At 41.8% G+C, this 10981-nt stretch overlaps 2 long non-coding RNA genes across 4 annotated transcripts; one reads left to right on the top strand and one right to left on the bottom strand.

The window, feature by feature from the left end:
* The first annotated feature begins 328 nt into the window (after positions 1-328).
* LOC115186332 (uncharacterized) lies at positions 329-3182 on the top strand. 3 transcript variants are annotated; one of them, XR_003875700.1, is made up of 4 exons: positions 329-417; positions 1303-1440; positions 2557-2827; positions 3092-3182. It is a non-coding gene; the product is annotated as an uncharacterized LOC115186332 (long non-coding RNA). The 3 variants fall into 3 exon arrangements; XR_003875702.1 differs by lacking the exons at positions 329-417; positions 1303-1440 and adding an exon at positions 1914-2196; XR_003875701.1 differs by lacking the exons at positions 329-417; positions 1303-1440 and adding an exon at positions 1914-2260.
* Positions 3183-9495: 6313 nt separating this feature from the next.
* On the bottom strand, positions 9496-9926 carry LOC115186338 (uncharacterized). Its single transcript, XR_003875707.1, has 2 exons — positions 9892-9926; positions 9496-9699 (listed from the first exon to the last, which is right to left on the bottom strand). It is a non-coding gene; the product is annotated as an uncharacterized LOC115186338 (long non-coding RNA).
* Positions 9927-10981: the final 1055 nt, after the last annotated feature.

Raw genomic sequence — 10981 nt, 5'->3', positions numbered from 1 at the left:
ACTTTTGAATGCTGGCGGTGCTTTCACTCTAGTGGTAGCATGAGACGGAGTCTACAACCCACACAAGTGGCTCAGGTAGTGCAGCTCATCCAGGATGGCACATCAATGCGAGCTGTGGCAAGAAGGTTTGCTGTGTCTATCAGCGTAGTGTCCAGAGCATGGAGGCGCTACCAGGAGACAGGCCAGTACATCAGGAGACGTGGAGGAGGCCGTAGGAGGGCAACAACCCAGCAGCAGGACCGCTACCTCCGCCTTTGTGCATAGAGGAGCACTGCCAGAGCCCTGCAAAATGACCTCCAGCAGGCCACAAATGTGCATGTGTCTGCTCAAACGGTCAGAAACAGCCCCCTGGCCTCAACAGGATAAGGATCAGAACTTTACTGAGCTAAACTGGGTCTGTTCTTTTTACTATTACAGGTATGTAACAGAACTTCCAAACGTTCAAATATATACACAATATGTAATAACATGCTATTTAACAACTCTGTCAAGGTATTATCACGTTAGGAAAGGTTTTGTTTTGGCTTTGTGTCGAACTGAGTGAGAGAAGAACGTGATTTACATTGAGTGAGAGTAAATGTTAGCTTGATGCTAGCTAAGGTAAAAAACGATTTACGAGTCACAGAGACTATGTTTACTGAGTAGCTTACTTGTACTGGATTTTGTCTAGGAGATTTTTTTATAAAGAATCCATTTGTTAGGGATTTCTGAGTTGGTTTTACATGTTATTGTTTTTTTGGTGTAAAATTGTGCTATCTAGCTGGTAAACTGGGCGAGCACGCTCAGTCTGGTGGACTTTTAGTGCATACAGTGAGAGAGAGACAATTTTCTGGAGGTGCCACTATCTTAAAGCTGAATGTATTGTTGTCAGTTTTCTATAGAGGTAGCGGTATATAGAAAAACATTCAGTTATGTTTTCATATATAGGTGTTTCTATTGTATGAATGTGAAATACATTGTGGTTTTCATGTGAAACCATACACTAAGACAGGGTTATTTGTGGAACATTTTTGAGTTGTGCTTTAGGTAAAGTGCATTTATGTTGTGTAATTTAAAATGTGCACTTGTTTGATGTGAATATTTTCAAAGTACTAACAAGAAAATAGACAATTGAACAAGAGAAAAAAAAACATTCTTCAGAATAAAGAAAGCGCCAGAACTTTGCAGACGTAAACTTGTGTCCGTTCTTTTTACTTTTGCAGGCCACCTCAGCTACACATGCACTCTGTCTGCACACGCATCCACGCATGCACATACACACGGACAAACACACACTAATGTTCTGTCTCTTGTGTTTGTCAGCAGTTCATCGTGGCCCTGTCGTTCGCCTCCTTCACCAAAGCTCTGTCAGGGACCTACATGAAGTGTGCCATCACTCAGAGAGACACTTTGACCTGTCCAGCTCTCTCATCGGACTCATAGACTGCAGCTTTGAGATGGGTATCAACAATAACATTGAGTTGCTTGAGAATTCATGTAGTAAAAACTAGATACAGACGACAGTATGATCCGTTTTTCTTGTGGTTCAGAGTCTGCTCTCAATACTGTCCAGTTTTCTAGTTGTTCCTATTAACTGATTGATTGGCGTTTGTCCATGACTCTACTGTCAAAGCCCTAACATTGTTTTATGTGCTGCTATGTTGTTGCAGCCTAGTATCCAAACTGATATGTCATTTTTAGTCAAAATAAAAAATGCGCCTGGGTGCAGTTTCTTGTCCTCCTCGTTCCACTGTGAAAGGCCCGCACCAGCTCCGGTGTCCGAGGCGTCCACCTCTACCACAAAGGGACGAGTAGGATCAGGATGAACGAGGATGGGTCCGGAGTTGAAACGTCTCTTGAGCTCTATGAATGCCCTGTCAGCCTTGAGATTCCCGCAAAAAACCTGCTTGAGTGTGGTGGGACAGGGCCCGAATGTGTTCCGGAAGGGTTTTTGGAGAAGATCAGGATGTCGTCGAGGTAAACAAAGACGAACCCATTCAACATATCCCTAAGAGTGTCATTGATCAATGCTTGAAAAAATGCCGGTGAGTTCGATATTCCGAAGGTCATGACTAAATACTCAGTGACCACTAGGGGTGTTAAAGGCAGTTTTCCACTCATCTCCCTCCCTGATTCTCACCAGATTTAAGCGTTGCGGAGGTCCAGTTTGGTGAAGAATTGGGCTCCTAGGGCCAACTCCAAGGTGGCGGACATCGGGTAGGGGATAACGATTCTTGATCGTAATCCTTTTCAGCCCTCTGTAATCGATGCAAGGACTGAGGTTTGGGTCAGAGACAGAGAGACAAGGGATGCGTTTAGACAGGCAGCCCAATTATGATATTTTTTCCACTAATTGATCTTTTGACCAATCACATTACATATTTTCGCATCAGCTCTTTTTCAGAGCATATCTGATTGGTCAAAATACCAATTACTCAAAAAACTACTGAATTGGGCTGCCTGTCTTAACGAAGCCATAGAAACATGGACATGCTCCAACTGAAATGTTCCATCCTGTCAGTATTGATGTTGAATGGCATTAAATTCTATTTTTTTTTGTTTCTCCCATCCCTGTAGGTTTGTTGAACATGAGTGGAAATGAAACTCCAGCACACTGGCAGCACTAAAGACGTGTGAGTATAACTTTTCCAGGTGAGGTGAACCTGCCTGTGGGTGCGGTGGGGATATTCCTGGGAGGTCTACTGATGAAGAGGTATAAGCTTGGCGTTGTGTCTGGAGCCCAGCTGTCTTTCGTCACCTCCTTCATGGCCTACCACCTCCTCCTTCTGCAGTCTGGCGCTAAGTGTGACAACGTTAAGGTGGCTGGTCTGACCGTGTCCTACAACGGGTAAATATTACATCTGATTGGTTGGTTGGTTGGTTGGGGGGTGTGTGGGTTGATAAAAACAAAAGTTTTGATCAGTGGAATATGAGGGAGAGTTAGACCAAAACACACATGAGCCTCTTCCTGGGCTCCCTCTTGTGGGAATATACAGTATGGTTGTTACTGAGCCAGGATTCCTGGCTGTTTTGTCACTGTGCCTATGTCAATGATAGTTCAGACACAATTATTTAAACATCATTATTCCCAGCCATTTTCTCTGTCCCCCAGGTCCCCTGGTGTACGATGGCAGCCTGTTGTCAGAGTGTAACAGAGACTGCTCCTGCTTGGCTGGGGAGTGGGACCCTGTGTGTTCAGACAATGGCATCACCTACACCTCCCCCTGCCTCGCAGGCTGCTCCAGCTTTACAGGTTACGGCAAGAACACGGTACCAATACTATTAATGTACTGAGTGTACAACACATTCACAGGGATGCTGGCCCATGTTGACTCCATGCTTCCCACAGTTGTGTCAAATTGTCTTTTTGAGTGGTGAACCATTCTTCATACACACGGGAAACTGTTGAGCGTAAAAAACCCAGCAGCATTGCAGTTCTTGACACAAACTGGTACCCCTGGCACGTACAACCATGCCCCGTTGAAAGGCATGTAAATATTTTGTCTTGCCCATTCACCCTTTAAATGGCACACATACACAATCCATGTCTCAATTGTCTCAAGCCTTACAATATTTTTTTAAACCTTTCTCCTCCTCTTTATCTATACTTATTTAAGTGGATTTAACTAGTGACATCCATAAGGGATTATAGCGTTAACCTGGATTCACCTGGTCAGCATATGTCATGGAAAGAGCAGGTGATCTTAATATTTTAACACTCAGTGTAACTCATTGGCACTGACATAAGTTATTTTCAACCATTAACTGGGGCCTTGTTGAGGCCTTATCTAAGTAAGTAATTGCTGATTGACAATAAAGTATTATTTTGATGTATGGGAAAAAATATGGTATGCAATTCCTATGTAGAGAAGGTTCTCTCTGGTAGTTGTTCAATATGATTTCAACTTATACAGGGCACTCTTTTTTACTTTTCTTTATTAACAAATATCATCAAACAAAAGAAGAATAGTCACATGCAAACAAGCGTACTAACAAACTATTTACATTGCCAGGAATCCTAAACAAACAAATCATATTCATTAAGACTACAAGTTTTAATTGCCTTTTGTTTTTCATTACAGTTAGTGATGCCATATTGTTTAAACTCATTATAAAGTGAAAAAAGTTAGGTTTTGAATTAGGCCATTGGCATTTGTGAATATGAAATGTACCTAGTATTATTAGCAGTTGAATTAAATATGCTACATCTTTATCCGTCAGAATTTCTGAAATAAATCATTATATCAAACCATTAAATAGTACAACCGGCCCAATTTATTTTGTAACAAATTCTGTATGTCAATCCAAAACATTCTGCTATAAATACAGGTAAAAAACAAATGCAAAAATGGTCTCCTTTTCCATTCCACAGAAATCACAGTTATATTCAATATTCAGCTTGTGTCACGCCCTGACCCATAGAGAGCCCTCGGGGTTCTCTATGGTGTTTTAGGTCAGGGCGTGACTAGGGGGGTTTCTAGGTATTATATTTCTATGTTGGTGTGTGTATATGGTTCCCAATTGGAGGCAGCTGATAATCGTTACCTCTTATTGGGGATCATACTTAGTGTGTCCTTTTTGTCCCACCTGCGATGTGGGATATTGTTTTGTGTGAGTGCCTATGTGAGTGCCTATGAACCACACAGAGGTAGAGGCAGAGGGCCTTCAGGGCTAGCCCAGTCAGCCTGCATGCTCTGATCCTCAAGTCAATTGTATTTTAAATTCATGTTCATTAAAGATTTGTATTCAAGAATTGAAAAGTCCCATTACTTAATGATACTTTTTCGCTGTCTTCAACCCTCAAGAACCAGGGTGAGTCTGGGTCTCCCTTTTCCTGGGCAAACACAACTTGCATATCGTCATAGGACTAGGCCGAAACGTTAATCTTTTAACCTTGCTTGAATAAAGCAATGCATTTTTTATAGTGAGCAAGAGTTGCGGCTTTTTCCTTTTCTATGATCATTCAAGTTTTTGGTTGCACCTCAACTCAACGTTGGTTTCTGTTTATTTTATTTTTACAGGGACAGTGCACATTTATCAACGTTTCAGTTAAGCCAGTTAGCCAGCCGGCTAATTTTCAACGCAGTCCCTGGCAGGTTATTAAAAAACAATACAAATAGACAATCATTGAGCAGTGAGCACACGCAGAGCAACATAGGACAAGCAAGACGTAGCATACAGACAGAGCAACATAGAAGAAAAAGCAACGAGACAAAATCCATTAAAGCAACAGTGTTTCCACACCTCACAAGCTACAGACAACATGGAAAGCGGCAATACACAGCTAGGGATTATGTTCACAAATATGATTGACGCCCACTTTTTTTGCACTATGTTTGAAGGCTGTCAAATTCTGTCAGGAGGAGAATCACTTAGCCTTTCAACTCATTTTCAAATGATAGGATGCCTATTTAAAAACACTTTTTCCACATTTCAAGATAGCAGTTAGTTCAGTTTGATCTTATTAAAGACAGCTGTATCATTTTTTTATTCATTTTGACATATTGTTTGGGACCACTTTTTTTGCTATGTTTGAAGGCTGTCAGCTTCTTCTCAGGAGGAGAATCACTTAGCCTTTCAACTAATTTTCAAATGATAGGATGCCTATTTAAAAACACTTTTTCAACATTTCAAGATAGCAGTTAGTTCAGTTTGATCTTATTAAAGACAAATGAATCCACTGTGTCTGCCTTTCCACTGTGAAGACAGGTTCTACTGCCCCCTGCTGTCTGTTGATGGTACTACTACTAGACACAGTGGCAGAATAAATTAAACTAGACATTTGTTTTCATCTCAAAACCAGAGAGCAACCGCTGTCCGGTGAAGTCCACACAAAGCTTATTGCATGTAACCAAACAGTTAGGTGACCTGCAGCACGGTCAAAGCAAAATATATGTTTCAGACATTTTAGGGACGACAAAACGACTATTGCTTTAAAACGACACAGAGAGTTCAGCACCTACAGTTACGATCTGTCTTTAATTTTGCCCTTTTTTAAAACCATAAATTTGGATTAGCACATCTAACACAGCTAGCACAGCTAATGCAGCTAGCACAGCTAACACAGCTAGCACAGCTAACACTGCTAACACAGCTAGCACAGCTAACACAGCTAGCACAGCCAACACAATCAAAGGAAGCCAAATGCTCACTGGCTTCCCTTGCCTTCAACGCTACGGGCAGCAACAATGTTATACTCTTTATGTCCAGACAGCATCAGACAGGACTGAGACAGACTGTTTCACTGTCTAGACAGCATCAGACAGGACTGAGACAGACTGTTTCACTGACCGGACAGCATCAGACAGGACTGAGACAGACTGTTTCACTGACCGGACAGCATCAGACAGGACTGAGACAGACTGTTTCACTGACCGGACAGCATCAGACAGGACTGAGACAGACTGTTTCACTGACCGGACAGCATCAGACAGGACTGAGACAGACTGTTTCACTGGCCAGACAGCATCAGACAGGACTGAGACTACCCCAAAGACAACGTGTGTGAAGCAAGAGCTTCCTGTGACAACCGGAAGTTGTTAAAAACAGCCTAGAGCTATTGTCATATGGCCACCTGCAGATAGTGAAAATTATGCAACTCAACCATGTGTCATTCAGTCAATTATTAAGGTAGAGACTTCTTATTCAGGATTCTGTTTATGTCTACCCCAAAGACAACATGTGTTGAGTAAGAACTTCCTGTGACAACCGGAAGTGGTTAAAAACAGCCTAGAGCTTTTGTCATATTTCAACATGACGGAGAGTAAAGTCAGTCAGGAGTCCCTGACCTTGTCTTCTCTCAAGATGTCTGGTAGGCCCATTTAAATACCTTTTTTGGACATTTCAAGATAGCAGATGTTTGAGTTGGGTCTATTAACACAGCTGTGAGCTGTTATTTTTTTCATTTTTTCATTTTTGACAAAATGAGCAGTCCTGGAAGTGACAGATTTTGACTCATATTGAGTGATAAGACTGAGCTATTTAGAAAATCCCTTAGCCTTTCGACTAATTTTGGTTTAGTTGGACTAATTTTGGGTTAGTTCTCTCAAGAAGAACTAACCAATCTCAACATGACAGAAAGTAAGACAGGGAAACCAATCTCAACATGACAGAAAGTAAGACAGGAGAACCTATTTCAACATGACAGAGAGTCAGTCAGGAGTCCCTGACCTTATCTTCTCTCAAGAAGATGTCTGGTAGGCCCATTTAAATACCTTTTTTGGACATTTCAAGATAGCAGATGTTTGAGTTGGGTCTATTAACACAGCTGTGAGTTGTTAATTTTTTAATTTTTGACAAAATGAGCACTCTTGGAAGTGACAGATTTTGACTCATATTGAGTGATAAGACTGAGCTATTTAAAAACACTTTTTCAACATTTCAAGATAGCAGTTAGTTCAGTTTGATCTTATTAAAGACAGCTGTATCATTTTTTTTCATTTTGACATATTGTTTGGGACCACTTTTTTTGCTCTGTTTGAAGACTGTCAGCTTCTTCTCAGGAGGAGAATCACTTAGCCTTTCAACAAATTTTCAAATGATAGGATGCCTATTTAAAAACACTTTTTCAACATTTCAAGATAGCAGTTAGTTCAGTTTGATCTTATTAAAGACAGCTGTATCATTTTTTTATTCATTTTGACATATTTTTTTTTCTCTGTCATTGAACCATGTTGAGCCGTGTGCCTGGTGATTGAACAGGTTACCAGGTGTGTTTTTGAATATAGTTATTAATGGCTTCAGTGGTGTGCTGGGGTCCATTGCTTGCTAAGGGGGAACCTCCCACCCGGGTTCAGCCAACAGGGGCGCACCCAGCCCCTCTAGTTAAACTGAATGTCTCTCTCTCTCTCTCAGGCTATGAAAAAAGCCCCACCTCCTCTCGCTCAGCCATTCTAACAGTGGAAGCCAGGATCTGTGAGAAACTATGATAATAAACTGTGAACAATAATGAAGCCATGTTTGTCTTTGTGAGTGAGGATTTATTATTTAATTGTGTGATAACTTTAATTATGTGATCCATCCTCTGTTTCCTAACTGAATAAACATTTTAAGATAGCAGTTGGTTCAGTCTGATCATCTCATGTACTGTTGGAACTTTATTTGAATCCTTTTTCACAATTTTTATTTTTATTTTTTTTATGACAAATTCCAGAGCCTCTGTATACATTTGTACACATTTTTTCCCCTCTCTACTTTGTACAATGACAGAGAAAGTGGGACTCTGTCGTTTTTTCTGACAAGTTCTCTCATTGATCTCAGGTTCAGCCACCAAGGGGGTCACCCACCCTCCATGAAAACTTTCATAGGCTCTCTTTCACTCAGTAATCATGTAACAAGTGGACAGGCTCCCAGAGGCAGGGCAATCAAAGGCTCCAAGTCACTGAAGTGCCCATCAGCCCAGCCATTGTTATTATTCCTACCAGCCGTTCTACATGCAAACAATTTAAAACACTATAGTAAAAATTATTTATATTTTCTAGTCTGAGAGGTTCTGAATAGAACCTGTTTCCAAACAGTATGAATAATAACAATGGCTGGGCTGATGGGCAGTTCAGTGAGTTGGAGCCTTTGATTGCCCTGCCTCTGTATTACTGAATGAAAGAGAGCCCAGCCCTGAAATGAATCACCCTGATGATCTTCTAACCTCAACATAACAATGACGTAGGCAACCACCTTGGATGGACAATCAATGCAAGGTGTTAATCTCATCTCCTGAATGATCAATTTAACACAACTTTAAACACAGGGTTTTTTCTTGTTTCGATATTTAAATGTTGAAAAGGGTTGTGCCTATCTGAGTGTGTATATAATGGCCTTCTCCAGAGAAGTCATTCTCAATAGAACTTTATACTGAGAGAGAACACACTTCCAAGGAGCTGATTTTGGATTGGTACCTTTGCTGTATTCTGAAAACATTTCGTTGAGAAATTACTTGGAGCAAGATGGCATCTGCTACTGGTTCAAGGTAAGATATCTCTTGATTCATTCAATATATAATTACTGTAATTGTCTTGCTGTTAATAAAAATGTTATTAGTAGTTCTGCCAGACTTAGGAAGGTTGGAATTAGGGCAGCAGGCAATGTATTCCTATTGGAAGAGATTTAGAGGTCAAGGCTGCACCCTGTTTTAACTCTTAACTGTATTGTTGGTTTAAGAGCTTGTATTCAGCATTTGACAGTAAGGTCACCTGTTGTATTTGGCACATGTCACAAATTTAAATTTGATTTGTTTGGTAATAATGTTTTGTGTTTTTTTCCAGGACGGTCTCAATGAACTGTGGCAACCCAGACAGGGTTTGGCCACGAACCCAGAAGGAGGGGCTAAGACCCATGTAGACAAACTAACGGACCGATTGGTCCTGTTCTCCGCTAAACTCCTCCCCCTCTTGTATGGAGCTGGCCAATAGGATTGCAGGGTGAAGTCGATAGGCCGTTCCAGGTTACAGCCAGGGCTGTTGCCCTGATAGAAACACACGATTCCCCTCTCAGATAGACATGTTTGTTCTACGTTCCATATTTTTATCTGAACGTTTCTAAAACGTTTTGTCCTGCTGAACGCATCCCCCTCCCAGGGTTCTCTGAACTACCCGCTGGGAAGGCTTCTCCTCCAGCCCTGCTTTAACACGCCTGGTTCAGATACTCTTCACCGGGACCGTGGTTGAGTTAGAGCAGGGACGGAGCTAAACCCTGCAGTTGAATTAGGATGTTACGTCTGTCTGTCTCTGTCTGTCTGTCTGTTCAGTAACACCTCCTAACCTGTCTGCCTGTCTGTCTGTCTGTCTAGTAACACCTCCTAACCCTAATCTGTCTGTCTGTCTGTCTGTCTGTCTGTCTGTCTGTCTGTCTGTCTGTCTGTCTGTCTGTCTGTCTGTCTGTCTGTCTGTCTGTTCAGTAACACCTCCTAACCCTAACCTGTCTGTCTGTCTGTCTGTCTGTCTGTCTGTCTGTTTGTCTGTCTGTCTGTCTGTCTGTCTGTCTGTTCAGTAACACCTCCTAACCCTAACCTGTCTGTCTTTAGGAGACTGGGAGTAGATCTGGGGGAGACTGACGTCTACCAGGATTCTAATGGAGGTGAGGAGGAGGATGATGATGGTGGTAGTGATGGTTCTGTGTGACCCCTGACCTGACCTCTTGTCTCCATAGAAACGCGTATCCAGATCCAGGAGTCGGTCAGAGAGAGACGTTTTACTGGATACACCGGATGTAAACCGTTTAGTATATTCTGAATACACCTGGTGTACACCATTTAGTTTATACTGGATACACCGGGTGTACACCGTTTAGTTTATACTGGATACACCGGGTGTACACCGTTTAGTTTACACTGGATACACCTGGTGTACACCGATAATTTATACTGGATACACCGGGTGTACACCGTTTAGTTTATACTGCATACACCGGGTGTACATCGTTTAGATTATACTGGATACACCTGGTGTACAGAGGAGGAGGTAGCCTACACTACCCACAACCCCCTCCTACTGCAGTACTACACTTCAGGACTATGACCTGATCCTATTCATAATGAATCAGATTACATGGAGAGGGGGGACCTGATCCTAGATCATAATGACAGATTACATGGAGAGGGGGGACCTGATCCTAGATCATAATGATTCAGATTACATGGAGAGGGGGGACCTGATCCTAGATCACAATTAATCAGAATACATGGAGAGGAGGGACCTGATCCTAGATCATAATGAATCAGATTACATGGAGATGAGGGACCTGATCCTAGATCATAATGAATCAGATTGCATGGAGGAGGGGACCTGATTCTAGATCATAATGAATCAGATTACATGGAGAGGAGGGACCTGATCCTAGATCATAATGAATCAGATTACATGGAGAGGGGGGGACCTGATCCTAGATCATAATGAATCAGATTACATGGAGAGGGGGGACCTGATCCTAGATCATAATGAATTAGATTACATGGAGAGGGGGGACCTGATCCTAGATCATAATGAATCAGATTACATGGAGAGGAGGG

Source organism: Salmo trutta, unplaced genomic scaffold (genome assembly GCF_901001165.1).
Source record: "Salmo trutta unplaced genomic scaffold, fSalTru1.1, whole genome shotgun sequence".
In the NCBI taxonomy this organism is placed as follows: Eukaryota; Metazoa; Chordata; class Actinopteri; order Salmoniformes; family Salmonidae; genus Salmo; species Salmo trutta.
The sequence above is the reverse complement of the archived record's forward strand: the minus strand, read 5'-3'. Positions and strand labels throughout refer to the sequence as shown.